This window comes from Silene latifolia, chromosome 10 (assembly GCF_048544455.1).
Source record: "Silene latifolia isolate original U9 population chromosome 10, ASM4854445v1, whole genome shotgun sequence".
NCBI lineage: Eukaryota > Viridiplantae > Streptophyta > Magnoliopsida > Caryophyllales > Caryophyllaceae > Silene > Silene latifolia.
Window position 1 is genome coordinate 83,392,838 of NC_133535.1, and position 10,315 is coordinate 83,403,152.

The 10,315-nt window shown below is 39.5% G+C and overlaps 1 non-coding gene across 1 annotated transcript; it reads right to left on the minus strand.

Moving 5' to 3' along the window:
* Positions 1 to 10,208: 10,208 nt before the first annotated feature.
* On the minus strand, positions 10,209 to 10,315 carry LOC141609689 (small nucleolar RNA R71). The gene has a single exon (XR_012527608.1). It is a non-coding gene; the product is annotated as a small nucleolar RNA R71 (small nucleolar RNA).

Sequence of the window (10,315 nt, forward strand, 5' to 3'; positions counted from 1 at the left end):
TTTGTCAGACATAAGACCGTCACAAAAGGCAAAAATTACAAATTTTGCCCACGATACCCAACGAAGGTCCATAAATGGCGAATACGGGTTTTCCCAACTACAATGCAACCTAGTGGGACCCACTACCCAAGCAAATAAACTTGGCATTGCCAAATGAGACTGTTTCTCACCTCACTCACGTTTTTCGAGCATAGGGAGCGGGAACGGGGACCAAAATGCAAACCAAAAGCACCCATATACTCCTAAACAGGTTTCTAACCTAATGCAATCATCAATTTCACTCAAAATGGGCTAAATCAAAAACGCCCAATTCGATTTTCTAGGGTAAATTTCACCCTAATTCAATTAAGCTAAAAGGCCAACAAATTTAAATGGATTCAAGAGGAAATACATACATTGAGATGACATTGTTGTTGATGGCACGAATGGAAGCAAGCTTAAGGACCAACAATGGCATTCTTGGGTTTATTTTGTGTCGAAGGTTGAAGACGGATGAGGAATGAAATGCAGCCTAAACTCGCGTCTTTTACAGAAGAAAAGGGAAGCCCCTTTGGTTCGCAAGGTGGCTCGCGCCTCAATCAAGCCTCCCCTTGCTTTTTCACCGAAATTTGGGCTTTGGCCCAATTTCACATATTAAACTTCGAATTTTCATTGACGATATTAAAGGTCGTCATTTTCTCAAAGACAAAAACAAATAGTGAGAATTTAAATTCGCTATTTTCGAAAATTTCAAACAAACGGCGATCAAAACCGCCAATTTCCAAAATAATGGTGAAATCAAAATTCACTATTTTCTTTCAAAATTTTCAAAAATAATAGCGAGAATCCAAAATCCGCTATTTCTTCAAATTTCAAACGACGACAATTAAAACCGTCATTTTCAAAATAATAGCTGGAAATTAAATTCCACTACTTTCACCACACGTGTCAACGGCGGCACATAAACCGTCACTTCAATTAATAGTGAAGATTCCAAATTCACTACTTCCATCAAATGTCAACGGCGGCACATAAACCATCACTTCAATCAATAGTGAAAATTCAAAATTCGCTATTTCTTCAAATTTCAAACGGCGGCATATAAGCCGTCACTTCAATCAATAGTGAAGATTCCAAATTCACTATTTCCATCAAATGTCAACGGCGGCACATAAACCGTCACTTCAATTAATAGTGAAGATTCCAAATTCACTATCTCCATCACATGTCAACAGCGGCACATAAACCGTCACTCCAAACGTGATAGCAAAATTTAAAATTTGCTATTTCCTTCAAAATTCAAACAAACGGCGATCAAAACCGCCACTGCAAATTCAAACAAACGAGTAGTGGAAATTCCAAATTCACTATTCCTTCAAATACCAGCAAGGGGCTTCCTCGCGGAACCTGCTCATTTCAAAAACAGTGATAGTGAAAATTCGACTTCACTATTTCCACAGCGGCATCACGAGTTCGCTACTTTCAAAACAAGCCCATTCGACGCGGCTATGCTCACGGTCCATAAACCGACCGCCCCATGGCTGGCGAGCCTTTGTCCGCAAACACTTAAGGACACATCCTGAAGATGCCTCGGGTACATTTCCTTATCGCAGCTGGCGAGCCTTTGCCCGCAAACGTGCAAGGACATATCTGAAGATGCCTCACGTATGACTCCTTCTTATGGCTGGCGAGCCTTTGTACATAGTCTAACGGACTTTAAACGATACGCACGGATAGTCGACAGACTCTAAACTGTTCCCGACGATAGGTCCTTAGCTCGTACCCTTGAGTCGCCTTGGCGTCGCCCTTCCTGACGGCAGGTCCTTGGCCTGAATCCTTTCGAGCAGCCTCGACGTCGCTTGGGTCTCCAGGTTGTTATCTTCGATTGACCTGGGGGCTCTACTTTGACTTTCGCCCTGTCCAAGCCACAGTCAAAGTGAGGGCTCTGTAGATACCCAGTATCTGCTGAGACTCCAACAAACACCCGATGATTATCGGACTACAACATGTTTTGGAATCGCGGCGTTTGATCGACAGTTTGTGTACAACTTTACGTCGAAAAACTTAAAACGATTTCGAAAATAAAACTTTTCAAAACATTTCAAAAATACCTGGAGTGTTTAATGCACGACGACGGGGTCGCAATGACACTAACTAGAGTCAAAACCGACACCGGACCAAAAACCGACTCAAAATTCAAATCCCGACTCCAACAACGAGTCAAACCGAGTCAACCACTAAAAACAACCATTTCAAATCTTCTATGTTAAGGTTTCATGGAATCTTACATAGTCAAATATCAAACATGTTCATCCAAAACCTAGGATAGAACAAATCATGATTGCGTTTGTTGTGAAAGCGACAACTCACCTCGAAGACCCGCGACGTGGCTCGCGCCTCTTTGAGCAGCCCAAGTGGCCACGTCGCTCAAAACTCACACAACCACTTATTCTCCTATAAATACCCCTTAAATGCCCTCCATTTGAGACTTACGCGAGTGTCCGCCCCCTCTTTTCTCCCTTAAAATTCTCGACTCGACTTCTTAAGTCACAATCCGACGCGTGTTTACGACCTACTGATCGTAAATACAAGCCTAACACATTGTTTGGTACCGTCATTGTGCATTAAATCACTTGACCGACCACTTCGACCACTACACCGTCACTAATCTTAAAACACTCTTTTTACTTACCAAAACGGTTTTAAACCGAGTCTTTTCTGACCAAACGAGTTGTTATACTTACGTCGGTCACTCGCCATAACCAAACATGTAAGTATGAGGGTGTAAAAATCCTCTTTTATTATGTTTTCATTTTTTTCATGACTATAACATGCTAAAACGTGCATAACATGAACCAAAACATGGAATAAACGAGCCAAAACTGATTTTTGGCCTGAGACAGAAGCCCCTTGGTTCGCCGACTTGCCCGCGCCTAAATGGGGTGTCCAGGTCAGAGATCAACCGTGTTTGTTCTCGTCATTTTCCTTTAATTCATTTTCATATTTGTAATCTGTTTTTACCATTTCATATATTTTCGAACCCCTTTTATTTTATTTCATTTGTTTTAACCATAAAACATTTTTTACCCTTGGTTCCTCATACCATGACGATTAAATCCGTGTTTGGGTGTGAATATTTGGTTAATGACATTTAAAAGGTATTTTAAAGCCTTTTATTTCATTTTTGGAAGGTATTTTAAAGCCTCTCTTCATTTCTTTACATTTCAAAAATAAATATATTAGTCACCAACGCAAATTCATCCTTGGTTCTACATACCATGCCGGATTTTAACCCGGGCATGATGACGAGTACCGACTAATTACATTCAAATGAACTTAAAAAAATTAGTTCATAACTATTTTCAAAACTATTCATGTCAAGCTTGTCAAATCGAACCCGACACCAAATATTATCAAAATAATGATGATTATTCGAGTCTAGTTCTTCAAATCAACAAATGCGGTCTAAACGACCCTTTCAAGTCAAATCGGGTTGAAATACCCATATTTTTATACGTTTTATAACGTTTTTCGAATAGTCAGAACACGGCATATAACCGTAGGCTAACCCGCGCCTCAAGCAGGCCTTTTCTTTCTTATTTTCAGAACCAGGGGATGCCCCTTTACACCGCTGGCTGGCTCGCGCCTCGTATAGCCGTCTGGTACAGGGCCTGTTCCCTTACAGTATTAGTCTAAGACGATCCCGACTCCGGTTAGCCCGGATATAGGACGGATCAGATGACTATTTACTCGTTCAAAATCATATTTGCAAAATGCCTTATTAAATGGATCACGTTATGCACCATAAACCTAATACGGTAAATAGATGTTTAATTTCCGTCTTGCATGCAAATCAACCATTAATCCAACTCGACATCTTATACTTGATAGTTGGATTAAATCAACCGAATTATAAAGCTCTCACGTGTTAGGTTGAAATCATTGGATGCGCATTCATGCATTTAAGACATTTTATCAACTTTTGCATTCAACCAACCAAGATAGATCAGTAGAGGCCGCTACCGCAGGCGGGATTTGGTGTCTGATTAAAGGGCTTCTCAATACGTACCTTCACCTCTTACTTAGAAATTTTGGATAGTGGACGACCTTATCCAGGGCGTACAAGAGTCATTCTAGAGATAGGATGCTAAAGAGGGACGATTCCTTATTTTTAGTACCTATGTCAAACCCTCCTTTGAGCTTCATTTGACCGAGGTATAAAGTGGATTCGAACGGGTTCCAAGCATCCCACAAATGCTTGGTGGCGACTCTGAACATCTCTAATCGTTTCGAGACCCTTACCGAGACAAAACCGACCGATCTAAAACGATCCGGTCGAAAGCATTTTTACGCCGCCGAGCATGGCTTTCAAAAGACCGCTGCCATTGTTCACAGATCGAGCCGGGCATATGCAGGTGGGCCCACGTCCACAATATGATAGACAATTCTAGCTACCATGCACATACATTCCAATCAAACAAGCTCCTGTCACAGCCGAGGGTTTACAAAAGTATGGAAAAGTGAGGTAATGGGCAAGAAGAGGCAAAACATTTATGGGAATGTGAGGTTAGCAGCCAAGCTAGCTACCTAAATAAAACCAAATTAAACAAATCCACTTATAATCCATCGAAATTAAACACAAATGCCCTTAATTCGGGATACAAACTCACCAAACCGAATATTATCAACTCTTCATAAGATATAGAATAAGATTATAGGAGCAAAAACCGACATCGATAAAATTCTTGTTTTTTTCTTTCATCTTTTTCTTTTTCTCGGTTTTTTTAATTTTTCCCTTTGTTTTTCTTTTTCTTTTTTTTTTTCTTTTCAACTTCTTTTTTTTCATCATTTTTCTTCTCCATATATTACCAACTCCCGTAATCAATACAAACCAAATTCGGCTCAATAAACAATATACCGCAAAAACAAACACTAAACTAGCTTGACAAGGCAGGCTAAATTAGGGATGTAGTTAAGGGTCAAAAGGTAAATTTGGTTAAATGTGGAGTTAATGGGTAAAATGAAAGAAAAGGAAATGTAAGCATCTCCCTGCATGTGACACCAACCACTAACCCGAATGTATGCAGGCAAAAAGCAATTGAATTTCATATTTGTGCAAGTTAATGATACATGTTATGTAAGGAATAACTACACACAATCCTACATGAAACTGGTCATGAATGACACCAGTTTATTAAGCTCTAATTCCTTAGAATTTATATGTAGGTTGCCAAAATATCAGGTCAAGTCTATTTGTTCAGCTAAATTTTAACATTAACTCGTAGATCATGCAATAAGACAATGCTAAAAAGATAATTAGTTTATGCAAGGCTTAAGCAAAAAGGACTAAAAGTAGTGCAATTTCATCATCGAAATCTACCATTCCGACTCAACCTAATTGTAAAAGTAAACGTGATTTTTTGAATTTTTCGAATTTTGTTAATTTTTTTTGGTTTTTCATTTTTTTTTAAAATAAAAGACAATGCATACAAAAATTAAACGTGACAACATAAATGCAATAAAAGTAATATGCAGAAACAGATATAGATGCATATACCCTCCCAAAAACAAACTGTACAATGCCCTCATTGTACCCAAAAATAGGGAAAGAAAATGCAAACTGAATAGAAGACAGAAGCTCGGAAAACTTACAAGATAACACGCGAAGTAGGGACCTCCCCAAACCAGCTAGCAACAAGGGAGATCGCTAATAGCTCCATAACAACATCCATGGAAGCGAATCAAAACAAGCCTACCCGATGGTACTCGGTCGAGCTACAGAAGTACTCGATCGAGTGAAATGGGCTGCTGAAGTAGTGGCCGAGTTTGGGAATTTCTATTATCAAGAGGTGAAACCAATGTGTGATTTCTTTGGGCAATTAACGGTATGAAATGAGTTTTGGTTTAAAAAAAAAAAAAGTCAGATCGTGTGGATTGACCATGTGAATTGAGTGGTGATAAGTGTGAGTGATAGCATGATAAGAAAAGATCCATGGTAAGAAAGAGTGAGATTGTACAGATATGAAATAATGGGATTTGAGTTTTGGAGCAATGAGACGGTAACCGGAGCACTAAAGAGTTAGGTAGAAAGAAAAAGGAGTTGAATTATTAATTGTTACTATTGAGTGAAAAGAGGAAAGAAGGATGGAAGTAAGCTGAGAGGACGTCGACCAGAGTTAAGAAACATGAAGGTAATAAAACATGGAAATGTGTGATAGTATCATGAGAGGGCGTGAGTTAGTGGTTATATAGGAGTTTCAGGACAACATGTTAGCCATGAGCTTCGAGGAATTAAGGGGAGTAAAAGTTGGAACAGTATTTGCACGATATGATATTTTGGAGGTGAGTTAGATGGCGATACAATTAAAGGCAGAATTGGGATGAATGTTCAGGTAAATTTTGTGGATGGATTTGATGTTCGTCATTTGGGATTTTAACCGAAGATGGGAAAAAAACCATCATATTTAGAGGTGAGTGTAAGAGATTTGTTATACGAACAATGGTGGTGTTGTGGTGTTGTCACTAGTGGTTAAGGGTGATGATTAATAGGAAAAGTAGCCATTTAAAGGGGTTGAGTTTGAAGAGGTCGGATTTATATGTATGGTTGTGAGCGGGTATACGATTTGATTATAGGAGGCGGTTGCTAGTACTTGGGTATTAATGATATGGTTACATTTGGCAGGAGGTGATAGTTATGCGAATAGGAGAATGTGTTCTGAAGGGCATGCGAGTGAAGCTCGGGCGAGAGATAACCTTTACTCAGTGGTAACTTACGTGATCAGGATTGACTAGTTGGATGTGATTACGGGTCTATGATGTGTATAAGGGTTTGTATGAGGTTCTGACCTCATGAGAAGTGGTATGGTGTGATAGTTATAAAGTTGCCATCTTAATGTCCTGTAATATATGTTGGGTACAGTAACCTTATGGAATGATAATCAAAAGTGATAGTTTGGGTGATTTGGCATGGCTAGTTATACTTGTATGTGTATTCATGATATATGTTTATTCCGTGTAATGGTATGGGTGATATTCATAATATTAGTATCTATTTATTCCGTATGATATGTTGCGTTGTGTTCTAGTAAAGCGGTTTTGAGTAAGTTTTCTTGTCCAGGAGGTTATATAAGCCAGTGGTTATGTGGTTGTTGTGCCTCGGGTGGTGATCCGGGCACGGTACTTCGTGTTGTGATGCGGGTAATTTTGAGCTGCGGTGCGGCTGTTGGTGGCGGTGTTGCGATGTCGTCATCGATTGTGGTGGAGTAGGTGGGATAAGTACGTTTTCAAAAGAGTATACCAGTTATATAGATTGTTGTTTTGTTTACTGCTGTTTCTTATGAGTTTCGTTTGGACATATAGACTGTTGTTTTGTTTATTGATATTTCTTGCGAGTTTCAGCTTGGGAATAAGGGTAGAGTATGATATGGAAGAGAGTTGTGTAGGTTTCCGTTGTTGTCATGGTATAATGATATCCTGTTGAGGGGACACAGTTGTGAGAGGTCGTTGGAGCACTTGTGATGTTCTTTTAGAGGAGGCATTGGTTGACATAGTAATGGCAAGTGATGGTGATGAGATTAATGAGAAGATATAGCTAGCGATCTAGTATTAGTGAGTTGCGAGGACGTAATATTTATCTTAAGAGGAGTAGGATGCAGAAAAGAGAGTTTGATGGTTGTACATGTTGTAGTATAATTGGAAGTAGAGTGTTGGTGTAGCATAAAGAATGGATTTGTATTGTGATTGAAATTGTTAAAAGGTCATGGCCATGCTTGTAGTAGTGTGATGTCTAAGAGTGTGAGAATACTTCGATAGTGTTGACAGTTGGGTGAGGATGTTTATGAGTTCGATAGTGTTGACAATTGGATGATGATGTTATGAGTGGGAGTAAACTTCGAGGGCGAATTTCCTTTTAAGGGTGGTAGAGTGTAACATTCCATTTGATGTGTATGAGTGTCTTGATATTGGATTTTCTAGTGGATAATATATAGTGAGACGAAGCTAGCAACGCTGGTGGATGGTATTTGGAAGTGTATGGAGTTAGTGTCGACAGACTATAATGTGGTGGATACGATATCGTGAGCCATGTTATGGAGGTAGGTTATTTTGAGTCGGCATAAGTTGTGGTTGAGGTTTTGTTTTGAGTCTTTGTTGCGTTTTCTTGTCATTGTCAAGTGGGTATGTTTGTTTTTGAGAATGGGTTGAATTTCGGGTACGAAGTTCTTTTTAAGGAGGGAAGACTGTAATACTACGGTTTTCTATGTCTCTGGGTACTCTATCGAGTGGGGCTTACTCTGTCGAGTAAGTATGTTTGGTGTACGAAACAGTAGTCTGCTTGGTGGGTACTCGATCGAGTACGTGGGACACTCGATTGAGTAAGGGTCACTCGATCGAGTAAGTCACTTACTCGATCGAGTAAGTCGATATTACGGGTTATTTTGCCGAGTTTTGATAGTAATGCGAGAAGGATATAAAAGCATCTTTCGTCAGTTTCTTTTCATTTTACCCTATTCTGAGTTTCATAAGAAATAAAAACAAGTTACGTTACTCTCATCTTTCGCATTGCTAACAAATCCTAAGGGCTAGAGTCGTCGGATCGTTGAGTTCTTTACGCCATTGAGACCGTCGCATTGTGGGTAAGCTTCTCGTATGATTTTTATATCGTTTCATTGATTTTAGTTGAAACCCTAATTGGGTAATTTGGGGGTTTTGAGGAGTATTGTTGATGTTATATTGTGATTGTATGATTGTGTGTTTATAGGAGGTGATTTCGTTGAAGAACGATTATGATTAGCTGATTGTGACGATCTTGGTATTGCTTTTCCTGGTAGGATTTCATACTCAGTTATTGGTTACATATGTGTTGGGTGATTGATTGTTGGTGGCTGTTGATTAATAACATTTGATTATATCGTATTGGTTTTGGTGATTGTTGGTTGTATAACTGTCTGTCGTTTGCGAGGTGCGTCCTCGGCTGAGTGAAGTCACTTGCGGGAGTGGCTTCACGCCCTTGATTCGCCTTTTGTGGAACCCGCCACAGAAGGGATGTGCACATTTAGGAACATGGGTTATCCCTCGGATGAGATGAGCGGGGCTTTGGAGGGAACGGCTGCGGTCAATCACTGACGGTGTGGAATACTTGTTGCGATGAGTATTCTGGCAGGACTACACTCTTTAGTGTGTAGTCAGGTGTGTGGAGTTGTGATGGATATTGGATAATTGTGTATTGTTTTATGTCGTATTGTTTTTGTGTAATTAGTAACTCACCCCATCTAAATGGTTTAAGAACTGTGGTGATCCATTCGGGGTGGTGAGCAATTATTGTGCAGTTATATGAAGGACGCGCATGGGATAGCTTGGTTGAGTTGCCACGAGATGTCTAGAAGTCTTCGGTTGTGTCTTAAACAATTATTTATTTCATTTGAGTTAGCTTTTTGGAACAGTTGTATTTCTTTTGACAGTTTTGGTTTTGGACTTGCATCGCTTTAATTATATTTAATAAGGTACGTTTCGTTATTGTCTATTTGATATACATTGCCTCGGGTAACCGAGATGGTAGCATTTCCATGCTTTAAGTGGTCCTGGTAAGGCGCTTGGAGTGTGGGGGTGTTACAGTTGTTCTAATTGTTTTCCAGTTGTTTGATATTTTGCATGACTATGAGATTACAAGGTAATTTATTACCTATTGATTTCGAGATTGAAAGGACCTTAACCAACAATGGAACAGTTGCTAGAGGTACTTCAAGAGTCGTAGGTATTGGAGAGATTGTGGATATTCAACCAAATAACATTGAGTTTGTAAAACCTTTTGCAAGAGAAGGAGAGGATAACCCAATTCCAAATCAACCACAAAATCAACCCACAAAGCCTAAATTTTCATCTCATTCCGTACCAAGGAGAACCTACCAAACGGTACTCCTATACCACCACATTTAACCGGTAATTTCATTGCCAAATCCGCATTCATACAATTAGTCGAGAGAATTCAATTTGGAGGGATGCCTAGTGAAGATCCTCATTTACATATGGAGACTTTTTTGTGATTATTGTGATGCAATTTCTCAAACCGGAATTACTCAAGACCAAATTCGATGGGTATTGTTTCCTTTTCCTTGATCGGTATCACAAAGCAATGGTTGAAGAGCCTAGACAAAGATACCCTTGGTATTGATTCATGGAAGAAGTTAGCACTTGCCTTCTACAAGAAATTCTATCCCCCGGAGAAGACAAATATGTTGAGAGCCCAAATCACCGGGTTCAAGCAAAGGGATGAGGAATCGTTATATGAAGCATGGGAGAGATTTAAGGACATTTGTCATTCTTGTCCACACCAAAAACT